This window comes from Macaca mulatta, chromosome 3 (assembly GCF_049350105.2).
Source record: "Macaca mulatta isolate MMU2019108-1 chromosome 3, T2T-MMU8v2.0, whole genome shotgun sequence".
Taxonomy (NCBI): Eukaryota; Metazoa; Chordata; class Mammalia; order Primates; family Cercopithecidae; genus Macaca; species Macaca mulatta.
The window spans coordinates 68,328,772-68,341,454 of NC_133408.1; positions in this window are offsets into that span (position 1 = coordinate 68,328,772).

The following is a 12,683-nucleotide window of genomic DNA, read 5'->3' on the forward strand; positions in this document are numbered from 1 at the left end:
TAAAACCCCCTGAGTGGAATGCACACATTACAAAGTGGTTTCCCTGAAAACTTCTCTCCAGTTTTTATCTGGAGATAATTCTCATTTCCTCACAGGCATGAATGTGCTCCCGAATGTCCCTTCGAGAATCCGTCCATGATGCAGTTTCAAAACTGTGTCATAGAAAGAAAGTTTTATCTATGTGAGATGAATAGACATATCTATCACAAAGCAGTTTCAGAGAAAGCTTCTTTCCAGGTTTTGCCTGAGGATATTTCCTTTTTCACCATAGCCATCCATATACTCCTGAATGTGAGCTGGAAGCTTGTTCTCCAAACGGGATTCCCCAATCCTCTGTGAGAAGAAAAGTATAACTCCATGAGTGGAATGCACACGTCACAAAGCAGTTCCTTGGAACTCTTCTCTCCAGTGTCTATCTGATGATATTTCCATTTTCACCGTAAGTCTCAAAGCCCTCCCAAGTCTCCCTTATTTGATTAAACTAAAACAGTGTTAGAATACTGCTCAATGAAAACAGAAGCTTAAATGTGTGAGTGGAATTCATGTGACCTAGAGCAGTTTCACAGAAAGTTTCGTTCTGTGTTTTATTGGTGGGTATTTCTTTTTCAGCATATTCTTAAGAGCGTTCCCAAATGTCCTTTCTCAGGTTCCACAGAAACAGAGATTTCAAACTCCTGAATCCAAAGAATGATTTAACTCTATGAGATGAATACACACATCACAAAGCAGTTACTCCAAAAGTTTCTCTCCAGTTTTCATTGGAAGACGTTTCTTTTCTCACCACAAGCCTCTGGGTGCGGCTTAATATCTCTTCACATATTCCTCAAAGATAGAGTTTCCAAACTGGGCAACGTAGTGTAATTTTTTACTCTCTGAAATGAATGCACACGTCAGAAAGCAGTTTCTTACAATGCTTCTTTCTGGCTTTTATTTCAAGGTATTTCACTTTTCACTATATTCTTCAATGTGCTGCAAAATATCACTTTTTCAGTTTTACAGGAACAGTGTTCAAAAACTGCCTTATGAGAAAAGAGGTATAACTCCCTGAGTGGAATACACACATCACAAAGCAGTTTCTCAGAAAGCTTCTCTCCAGTTTTTATCTGAAGTTATCTCCTATTTCCTCACAGGCCTGTATGTGCTAAAAAATATCCCATCGTGAATCCGTCCATGACACAGTTTTGAAACTGCGTAATAGAATGAAAGTTTTATCTATATGAGATGAATAGACATATCTATCACAAAGCAGTTTCACAGAAAGCTTCTTTCCAGGTTTTGTCTGAGGATATTTCCTTTTTCACCATAGCCATCCATATACTCCCAAATGACCCCTGGTTGCTTTTTCTCCAAGTGGATTTCCCAATCCTCTTTGAGAAGAAAAGTAAACTCTGCCGGGCGCGGTGGCTCAAGCCTGTAATCCCAGCACTTTGGGAGGCCGAGACGGGTGGATCACGAGGTCAGGAGATCGAGACCATCCTGGCTAACATGGTGAAACCCCGTCTCTATTAAAAAATACAAAAAACTAGCCGGGCGCGGTGGCGGGCACCTGTAATCCCAGCTACTCGGGAGGCTGAGGCAGGAGAATGGCGTGAACCCAGAAGGCGGAGCTTGCAGTGAGCTGAGATCCGGCCACTGCACTCCAGCCTGGGCGACAGAGCGAGACTCCATCTCAAAAAAAAAAAAAAAAAAAAAAAAGAAAAGTAAACTCTGTGAGTATAATGCACACATCACAAAGCAGGCCGTCGAAATTCTTCTATCCAGTATCTCTGCAAAGATATTTCCATTTTCACCATAAGCCTCAAAGCGCCTCCGAGTATCCCTTACTTGACTAACCTAAAACAGTGTTAGAATACTGCTCAATGAAAACAGAATCTTAATTCTGCGAGTAGAATTCACGTGACCTAGAGCAGTTTCACAGAAAGTTTCCTTCTGGTTTTTATCAGAGGGTATTTCTTTTTCAGCATAACCTTAAGAGCATTCCCAAATGTCCTTTCTCAGATTCCACAGAAACAGTGATTTCAAACTGCTCAATCCAAAGAATGATTTAACTCTAGGAGATGAATACACACATCACAAAGAAGTTGCTCTGAAAGCTTCTCTCCAGTTTTCATCGGAAGACGTTTCCTTTCTCACCACAAGAATCTGGGCGTCACTTAATAATCCCTTAAAAGATTCCTCAAAGACAGCGTTTCCACACTGGGCACTGTAGTGTAAGTTTTAACTCTCTGAAATGAATGCACATGTCAAAGAGCAGTCTCTTGGAACGCTTCTTTCTGGGTTTTATTTCAGGATATTTCACTTTTTGCCATAGTCTTCAATGCACTGAAAAATATCAGTTTTTCAGTTTTACAAACTGTGTTCAAACACTGCCTTATGAGAAAAGAGGTATAACTACTTGTGTGTAATGCACACATCACAAAGCAGTTCCTCAGAAAGCTTCTTTCCAGTTTTTATCTGAAGATATCTCCTTATTCACCATAGGCCTGAATGTGTTCCCGAATGTGACTTCACGAATCCATTCATGACGCAGTTTCAAAACTGCGTAATAGAAAGAAAGTTTTATCTATGTGAGATGAATTGACATATCTATCACAAAGCAGTTTCACAGAAAGCATCTTTAAATTTTTTGTCTGAGGATATTTCCTTTTTTACTGTAGTCGTCCATGTACTCCTGAAGGTCCCTGGTAGCTTTTTCTCCAACCAGAATTCCCAATCCTCTATGAGAGAAAATGTATAACTCTGTGAGTGGAATGCACACGCCACAAAGCAGCTCCTCAGAAATATTCTCTCCAGTATCTATCAGAGGATGTTTCCGTTTTCACAGTAAGCCTCAAAGCGCTCCTGAGTATCCCATAGCTGACTAACCTAAAACAGTGTTAGTATACTGCTCAATGAAAACAGAAGCTTAACTGTGCGAGTGGACTTCACGTGACCTAGAGGAGTTTCACAGAAAGTTTCCTTCTAGTTTTATCAGAGGCTATTTCTTTTTCAGCATATTCTTAAGAGCGTTCCCAAATGTCCTTTCTCAGATTCCCCAAAACAGTGATATCAAACTGCTCAATCCAAAGAATGATTTAATTCTATGAGATCAATACACACATCACAAAGCAGTTTTCTGAAAGCTTCTCTCCAGTTTTCATTGGAAGACTTTTCCTTTCTCATCACAAGCCTCCAGGTGCCACTTAATATCCCTTCACAAATTCCTCAAAGACAAGCTTTCCAAACTGGGCAACGTAGTGTAAGCTTTAACTCTCTGAAATGAAAGCACAAGTCAGAGAGCAGTTTCTTGGACTGCTTCTTTCTAGATTTTATTTCAGGATATTTCACTTTTTTCCATAGTCTTCAATGCATTGCAAAATACCAATTTTCAGTTTTACAGGAACTGTGTTCAACACTGCATCATGAGAAAAGAGGTGTAACTCCCTGAGTCGAATGGACACATCACAAAGCAGCTCCTCGGAAATCTTCTCTCCAGTATCTGTCTGAAAATATTTCCATTTTCACTGTAAGCCTCAAAGCGCTCCCGAGTTTCCCTTAGCTGACTAACCTACAACCTCGTTAGAATACTGCTTAATGAAAACAGAAGCTTAACTATGCGAGTGGACTTCACATGACCTAGAGCAGTTTCACAGAAAGTTTCCTTCTGGTTTTTATTGGAGGGTATTTCTTTTTCAGCATACTCTAAATAGCGTTCCCAAATGTCTTTTCTCAGGTTTCACAGAAACAGTGATTTTAAATGCTCAATCCAAAGAATGATTTAACTCTGTGAGATGAATATACACATCACAATTCAATTGCTCCAAAACCTTTTCTGCAGTTTTCATCAAAAGATGTTTTCTTTCTCACAACATCCCTCCGGGTGTCACTTAATATCCCTTCACAGATTCCTCAAAGACAGAGTTTCCAAACTGGTCAACGTAGTGTAAGCTTTAACTCTCTGACATGAATGCACACGTCAGAGAGCGGGTTCTTGGAACGCTTCTTTCTGGGTTTTATTTTGGGATATTTCACTTTTCACCATAGTCTTCAATGTGCTGGAAAATATCACTTTTTCAGTTTTACAGGAACAGTGTTCGAACACTGCCTTATGAGAAAAGAGGTATAACTCCCTGAGAGGAATGCAAACATCACAAAGCAGTTTCTCAGAAAGCTTCTCTCCAGATTTTATCTGAAGATATTTTCCATTTCCCCACAGTCCTGAATGTGCTCACAAATGTCCCTTCACGAATCCGTCCATGATGCAGTTTCAAAACTGCATAATAGAAAAAAAGTTTTATTTATGTGAGATGACTAGATGTATCTATCCCAAAGCAGTTTCACAGAAAGCTTCTTTCCAGTTTTTGTCTGAGGATATTTCCTTTTTCACCAAAGCCGTCCATATACTCCCGAATGTTCCCTGTTACCTTTTTCTCCATATGGATTCCCCAATCCTCTCTGAGAAGAAAGGTATAACTTTATGAGTGGAATGCACATGGCTCAAAGCTGCTATTGGGAAATCTTCTTTCCAGTTTATTTATGAAGATATTTTCATTTTCACCGTTAGCATCAAAGCACTCCCGAGAATCCCGTAGCTAAGTAACCTAAAACAGTGTCAAAATATTGCTCAATGAAAACAGAAGCTTAACGGTGTGAATGGACTTCACGTGACCTACAGCAGTTTCACAGAAAGTTTCCTTCTGGTTTTTATTGGAGGGTATTTCTTTTCAGCACATTCTTAAGTGTGTTCCCAATTGTCCTTTCTCAGGTTCCACAGAAACAGTGATTTCACACTGCTCAATCCAAACAATAATTTAACTCTGCGAGATGAATACACCCATCACAATGCAGTTGCTCCAAAAGCTTCTCTCCAGTTTTCATCGGAAGACGTTTGCTTTCCCACCACAAGTCTCTGGGCGCCACTTAATATTCCTTCACAGATCTCAAAGAAAGAGTTTCCAAATTGTGCAACGTAGTGTCAGCTTTAACTCTCTGAAATGATGCACATGTCAGAGAGCAGTTTCTTGGAACGCTTCTTTCTGGGTTTTATTTCAGGATATTTCACTTTTCGCCATAGTGTTTAAAACGCTGCAAAATATCACATTTTCAGTTTTACAGGAACAGTGTTCAAACACTGCCTTATGAGTAAACAGGTTTAACTCCCTGAGTGGAATACACACATCACAAAGCAATTTCTCAGAAAGCTTCTCTCCAGTTTTTATCTGACGATATTTCCTTTTTCAATATGCCCAAATGTGATCTCGAATATCCCTTTGTGAATCCATCCATGACGGAGTTTCCAAGCTGTGTAATGTAAAGAAAGCTTTATCCATGTGAGATGAATAAACATACCAAAAAGCAGATTCGTAGAAAACTTCTTTCCAGTTTTTATCTGAACATATTTCCTTTTTCACCATAGTCCTGAATCTCCTCCCGGATGTCCCTTCGTGGATCCGTCCATGACAGAGTTTCCAAGCTGTGTAAGGTAAAGAAAGTTTTATCTATGGCAGATGAATACATATACCACAGGGCAGTTTGATAGAAAGTTTCTTCCCAGTTTTTGTCTGGAAAGTTTCTTTCCAGTTTTGTCTGTCCAGTTTTGTCAGTTTTGTCCCTTTTCACCATAGGCATCAACATGCTCCCGAATATCACTTGCGACCTTTTTCTCCAAAAGGGTTTCCCTGATGTTGTATGAGAAGAGAGGTATAACACTGTGAATGGAATGCACACGACACAAAGCAGCTCCTCAGAAAGCTTCTCTCCAGTTTCGCTCTGAACATATTTTCTTTTTCACCGTAAGCCTCAAAGTGGTCCTGAATATCCCTTTGCATGCTGAACATAAACAGGGTTAGAAAACTGCTCAATGAAAAAAGAGGTGAAACTGAGTGAGAGGAATTAAGACGACACAGAGCAGTTTCACAGAAAGCTCCCTTCTGGATTTTACCTGAGGATATTTATTTGTCCATATTCCAAAGGGCGTTCCTCAGATTCCACAGAAACAGTGATTTCAAACTGCTCAATCCAAAGAATGATTTAACTCTCTGAGATGAAAACACAGATCCCAGGCAGTTCCTCAGAAAGCTTCTCTACAGTTTTCAACGGAAGAGATTTCCTTGCTCACCACAGGCCTCTGGGCCCCACTTAGTATCCCGTCGCAGATTCCTCAAAGACAGATTTTCCAAAGTGGGCAGTGTAGAGTAAGCTTTAACTCTGTGAAATGAATGCACACATCAGAGAGCAGTTTCTTGGAATGCTTCTTTCTCAGTTTTATTTGAGAATATCATACTTTTTGCAATAGTTTTCAATGCACTAGGAAATATCACTTTTTCGGTTTTACCAGAACAGTGTTCAAACACTGCCTTATGAGAAAAGAGATATAAATTCCTGAGTGGAATGCACACTTCACAAAGTAGTTTCTCAGAAAGCTTCTCTCCAGTTTTTATCTGAAGATATTTCTTTTTTCACTATAGGCCTGAATGTGCTCCCGAATGTCCCTTCGTGGATCCATCCATGACGGAGTTTCCAAGCTGCATAATCTAAAGAAAGCTTTACCAGTGTGAGATGAATAAACATAGCAAAAAACAGATTCACAGAAACCTTCTATTCAATTTTTATCTGAGTATATTTCCACTTTCACCATAGTCCTGAATGTGCTCCCGAATGTCCCCTTTGGATATGTCCATGACAGAGTCTCCAGGCTGTGTAATGTACAAAAAGCTTTATTTATATGAGATGAATAAACATAACAAGAAGCAGATTCACAGAAAGCTTCTTTCCAGTTTTTATCTGAAGATATTTCCCTTTTCATCATACTCCTGAATCTGCTCCTGAATGTCCCTTCATGAATCTGTCCATGACAGAGTTTCCAACCTGAGTAACATAAAGGAAGCTTTATCTGTGTGAGATGAATACACATATCACAAAGCAGTTTCACAGAAAGCTTCTTTCCAGTTTTTGTCTGAAGATATTTCACTTTTCACCATAGGCGTCAATATGCTCCCAAATAGCCCTTTGTATCATTTTCTCCTAAAGGATTTCCCTGATGCTGTATGAGAAAAGAGGTATAACACTGTGAGTGGAATGCACACGCCACAAAGCAGTTCCTCAGAAAGTTTCTCTCTAGTTTCTATCTGAACATATTTCCTTTTTCAACGTAAGCCTCAAACTGCTCCATATATCCCTTCACACACTAAAGATAAACAGTGTTAGAGAACTGCTCAATGACAAGAGAAGCTTAACTGAGCAATAGGAATTCACACGACACAGAGCAGTTTCACAGAAAGCTTCCTTCTGGATTTTACCTGAGGATAATTTTTCTCCATATTCTATAGAGCATTCCCAAATGTCTTTATTGAGATTCTACAGAGCAGTGATTTCAAACTGGTCAATCCAAAGAATGATTTAACTCTATGAGATGCATAAAAACATCACAGAAGAGATGCTCAGAAAGCTTCTCTTCAATTTTCAATGGAAGACATTTCCTTGCTTGACACAGGCCTCTGGTTGCCACTTATATCCCTTTGCAGAATCCTGAAAGACAGACTTTCCAAACTGGGAAATCTAGAGTAAGCTTTAACTCTGTGAAATAAATGAACATGTCAGAGAGCAGTTTCTTGCAATGCTTCTATCCGAGTTTCATTTGATGACATTTCACTTTTCGCCATAGTCTTCAATGTGCTCTGAATATTACTTTTTTAGTTTTACAGGAACAGTGTCTTGTTAGAAGAAAGGTAAAACACCCTAAGTGGAATGCACACATCACCAAGGAGTTTCTCAGAAAGCTTCTCTCCAGTTTTTATCTGACGATATTTCCTATTTCACCATTGGTCCAAAAGTGACCCCAAATATACCTTCACGGATCCATCCATGACAGAGTTTCCAAGCTGCATAATGTAAAGAAAGCTTTATCTATGTGAGATGAATAAACATAGTATAAAGCATATTCACAGAATGATTCTTTCCAGTTTTTATCTGAATATATTTCCTTTTTCAACATAGTCCTGAATGTGCTCCTGAATGTCACTTTGTGCATCCGTCCCTGACAGAGTTTCCAAGCTGTGTAATGTAGAGAAAGCTTTATCTATGTCAGATGAATGCACATATCACAGAACAGTGTCACAGAATTGGTTTCCCCGATGCTATATGAGAAGAGAGGTATAACACTGTGAGTGCAATGAACACTTCACAATTCAATTCTGCATAAAGTGTCTCTCCAGTTTCTATCTGAACATATTTTCTTTTTCACCATGAGCCTCAAAGTGCTACTGTACATCCCTTCGTGCACTAAACATTAACAATGTTAGAAAACTGCTCAATGAAAAGAAAAGCTTAACTGAGCAAGAGGAATTCATACGACAAACAGCAGTTTCACAGAAAGCTTCCTTCTGATTTTATCTGAGGATATTTCTTTCTCCATATTCTAAAGACGTTTCCCAAACGTCCCTCCTCAGATTCCACAGAAACAGTGATTTCAAACTGCTTAATCCAAAGAATGATTTAATTCTATGAGATGAATACACACATCACAAAGCAGTTGCTCAGAAAGCTTCTCTCCAATTTCATCAGAAGACATTTCCTTGCTCACCACAGGTGTCCCGGCACCACTTAATATCCTTTGGCAGATTACTGAAAAACAGAATTTACAAACTGGGCAATGTAGAATAAGTTTTACCTCTGTGAAATGATTGCACATATCTGAGAGCAGTTTCTTCGAATGCTTCTTTCTGGGTTTTATTTCAGGATATATCACTTTTTGCCATAGCCTTCAATGCACTCTGTAATATCACTTTTTCATTTTACAGGAATAGTGTTCAAATACTGCCTTATGAGAAAGAGGTATAACTCCCTGAGTGGAATGCACACATCACAAAGCATTTTCTCAGAAAGCTTCTGTCCATTTTTTTTTCTGATTATATTTCCTTTTTCACCATAGGCCTGAATGCACTTTTGAATATCCCATTGTGGATCCATCCATGATACAGTTTCCAAAGTGCGTCTATAAAGAAAGATTTATCTATGTGAGTTGAATAAACATAGCAAAAAGCAGATTCACAGAAAGCTTCTTTCCAGCTTTTTCTGAACATATTTCCTTTTTCACCATAGTCCTGAATCTCCTCCCGAATGTCACTTTGTGGATGCGTCCATGACAGAGTTTCCAAGCTGCGTAATGTAAAGAAAGCTTTATCTATGTGAGATGAATAAACATAGGAAAAAGCAGATTCACAGAAACCTTCTTTCCAGTTTTTATTTGAAGATATTTCCTTTTTCAACGTAGTCCTGAATGTCATCCAGAATATTTTTTCACGGATTCATCCATAACAGAGTTTCCAAGTTGCATAATGTAGAGAAAGCTTTATCTATGTGAGACGAATACACATATCACAGAACAGTATCACAGAAAGGATTTCCCCCATGCTGTATGAGAAGAGAGTTATAACACGGTGAGTGAAATGCACACGTCACAAAGCAGTTCTGCAGAAAGCTTCTGTCCAGTTTCTATCTGAATATATTTTCTTTTTCACCATGAACCTCACAGTGCTCCCCTATATCCCTTCATACGCTAAACATGAACAAGGTTAGAAAACTGCTCAATGAAAAGAGAAGCTTAACTGAGCGAGAGGAATTCCCACGACACACAGCAGTTTCACAGAAAGCTTCCTTCTGGTTTTTATCTGAGGATATTTCTTTCTCTATATTCTAAAGATCGTTCCCAAATGCCCCTCCTCAGATTCCACAGAAGCAGTGAATTCAAACTGCTCAATCCAAAGAATGATTTAACTCGATGAGATGAATACACACATCACAAAGCAGTTGCTCAGAAAGCTTCTCTGCAGCTTTCATCGGAAGACATTTCCTTACCCACCACAGGCAAACAGGCACCACTTAATATCCCTTGGCAGATTCCTGAAAGACAGAATTTGCACACTGGGCAAAGTAGAGTAAGCTTTACCTCTGTCAAATGAATGCTCATATCCAAGAGCAGTTCTTTGGTACGCTTCTTTCTGGGTTTTATTTGAGGATATATCACTTTTCCCTATAGTCTTCAATGTGCTCCAAAGTATCACTTTTTCGTTTTACAGGAACAGTGTTCAAACACTGCCTTTTGAGAAAAGATGTATAACTCCCTGAGTGGAATACACACATCACAAAGCAGTTTCTCAGAAAGCTTCTCTCCAGTTTTTATCTGAATATATTTCCTTTTTCACAATAGGACTGAATGTGCTTTCAAATATCGTGTTGTGGATCCATCCATGGTGGAGTTTCCAAACTGTGTAATATAAAGAAAGTTTTATCTATGTGAGATGAAGAAACACAGCAAAAGCAGATTCACAGAAAGCTTCTTTCCATTTTTAATCTGAAGATATTTCCTTTTTCACCATAGTCCTGAATGTGCTCCCAAATATCCATTCGCAGATCCATCCATGACAGAGTTTCCAAGCTGTGAAATGTAGAGAAGGATTTATCTATGTGAGATGAATACACATATCTAAGAACAGTTTCACAGGAAGGCTTTCCTAGATGCTGTATTAGAAAAGAGGTATAACAATGTGAGTGGAATGCACACGTCACAAAGCAGTTTCTCAAAAGGCTTCTCTCCAGTTTTTCTCTGAAGAAATTTCCTTTTTCACCATAGACCTGAATGTGCTCCCGGATGTGGATTCGCGGATCCATCCATGATGGAGTTTCCAAACTGCATAATATAAAGAAAGTTTTATCTATGTGAGATGAATAAATATATCTATCACAAAGCAGTTTCACAGTAAACTTCATTCCAGTTTTTGTTTGAGTTTAATTCCTTTTCCACTATAGCCATCCATTATTTCCGTCCTCAGAAAGCTTCTCTCCAGTTTCTATCTGCAGATATTTCCATTTTCACCATATACCACAAAGCGCTACTGAGTATCCCTTTGCAGACGAAACAGAAAGGGTGGTAGAATACAGCTCAATGAAAAGAGAAGCTTAACTGTGCGAGTGGAATTCACACAATCCAGAGCAATTTCACAGAAAGCTTAGTTCTGGTTTTTATTTGAGGTTATTTCTTTTTCAGCATATTCTAAAAAGTGTTGCCAAATGTCCTTTCACAAGTTCCACAGAAGCAGGGATTTCAAACTGCTCTATCCAAAGAATGATTTAACTCCATGAGAAGAATCCACACATCACAAAGCAGTTGCTCAGAAAGCTTCTCCCCAGTTTTCAACTTAAGACATTTCCTTGCTCACCACAGACCTCCGGGCGCCACTTAATAACCCTTCGCAGATTCCTCAAAGACAGAGTTTCCAAACTGGGCAATATAGAGAAAGCTTTATCTCTGTGAAATGAATGAACATATCAGAGAGCAGTTTCTTGGAACGCTTTTTTCTGGGTTTTATTTGAGGATATTTCACTTTTTGCCATAGTCTTCAATGCGTTCCGAAATATCAGTTTTTCAGTTTTACAGGAATGGTTTCATACACTGCCTTATGGAAAAGAGGTATAACCCCTGAGTGGAATGCATATATCACAAAGCAGGTTCTCAGAAAGCCTCTCTCCAGTTTTTATCTAAAGATATTTCCTTTTTCAACATTGGCTCGAATGTGCTCCTGAATTTCCCTTCTCGGATCCATCCATGACGGAGTCTCCAAACTGCATAATATAAAGAAAGTTTTATCTATATGAGAGAATAAATATATATATATATCACAAAGTAGTTTCACAGAAAGCTTCTTTCCAGTTTTGTCTGAGAATATTTCCTTTTTCACAATAACCATACATATACTCCCAAATATCCCTTTCTAGATTTACTCCAAAATGGATTCCCAAATTCTCTATGAATAGAAAGGTATAACTCTGTGAGTGAAATGTACATGTCACAAAGCAGCTCCTCTGAAAGTTTCTCTCCAGTTTCTATCTGAACATATTTCCTTTTTCACCATACGTGTCAAAGCATTTCCAAATATCGCTTTGAACACTAATCATAAACAGTGTTAGAAAACTGCTCAATGAAAAGAGAACCTTAACTGAGCAAAAGGAATGCACACGACACATAGCAGTTTCACAGAAAGCTTCCTTCTGTTTTTTATCTGAGGATATTTCTTTCTCCATATTCTAAGGAGCGATCCCAAATGTCCTTCCTCAAACTCCATAGAAACAGTGATTTAAAACTGCTCCATCCAAAGAATGTTTTACCTCTGTGAGATGAATACACACATCACAAAGCAGTTGCTCAGAAAGCTTCTCTCCAGTTTTCAGCGGAAGATATTTCCTTGCTCACCACAACCCTCTGGTAGCCACTTAATAACCCTTCACAGTATACTCAAATACAGACTTTCCAAACTGGGAAATGTAGAGTAAGCTTTAACTCTGTGAAATGAATGGACATGTCAGAGAACAGTTTCTTGGAATATTTCTTTCTAGGTTTAATTGCGACATTTCACTTTTTGCAATAGTCTTCAATGTGTTCCGAATATCACTTTTTTTAGTTTTGCAGGAACACTGTTCAAACAGTGCTTTAGGGGTGGAATTCACAGAAAGCTTCTTTCCAATATCTGAAGATATTTCCTTTTCCACCATTGTCCTGAATGTGTTCCCGAATGTCCCTTCCTGGATCCGTCCATGACAGAGTTTCCAAGCTGCATAATATTAAGAAAGTTTTATCTATGTGGAATGAATACACATATCACAGATCAGATTCATAGAAAGCTTCTTTCCAGTTTTTGTCCCAGGCTATT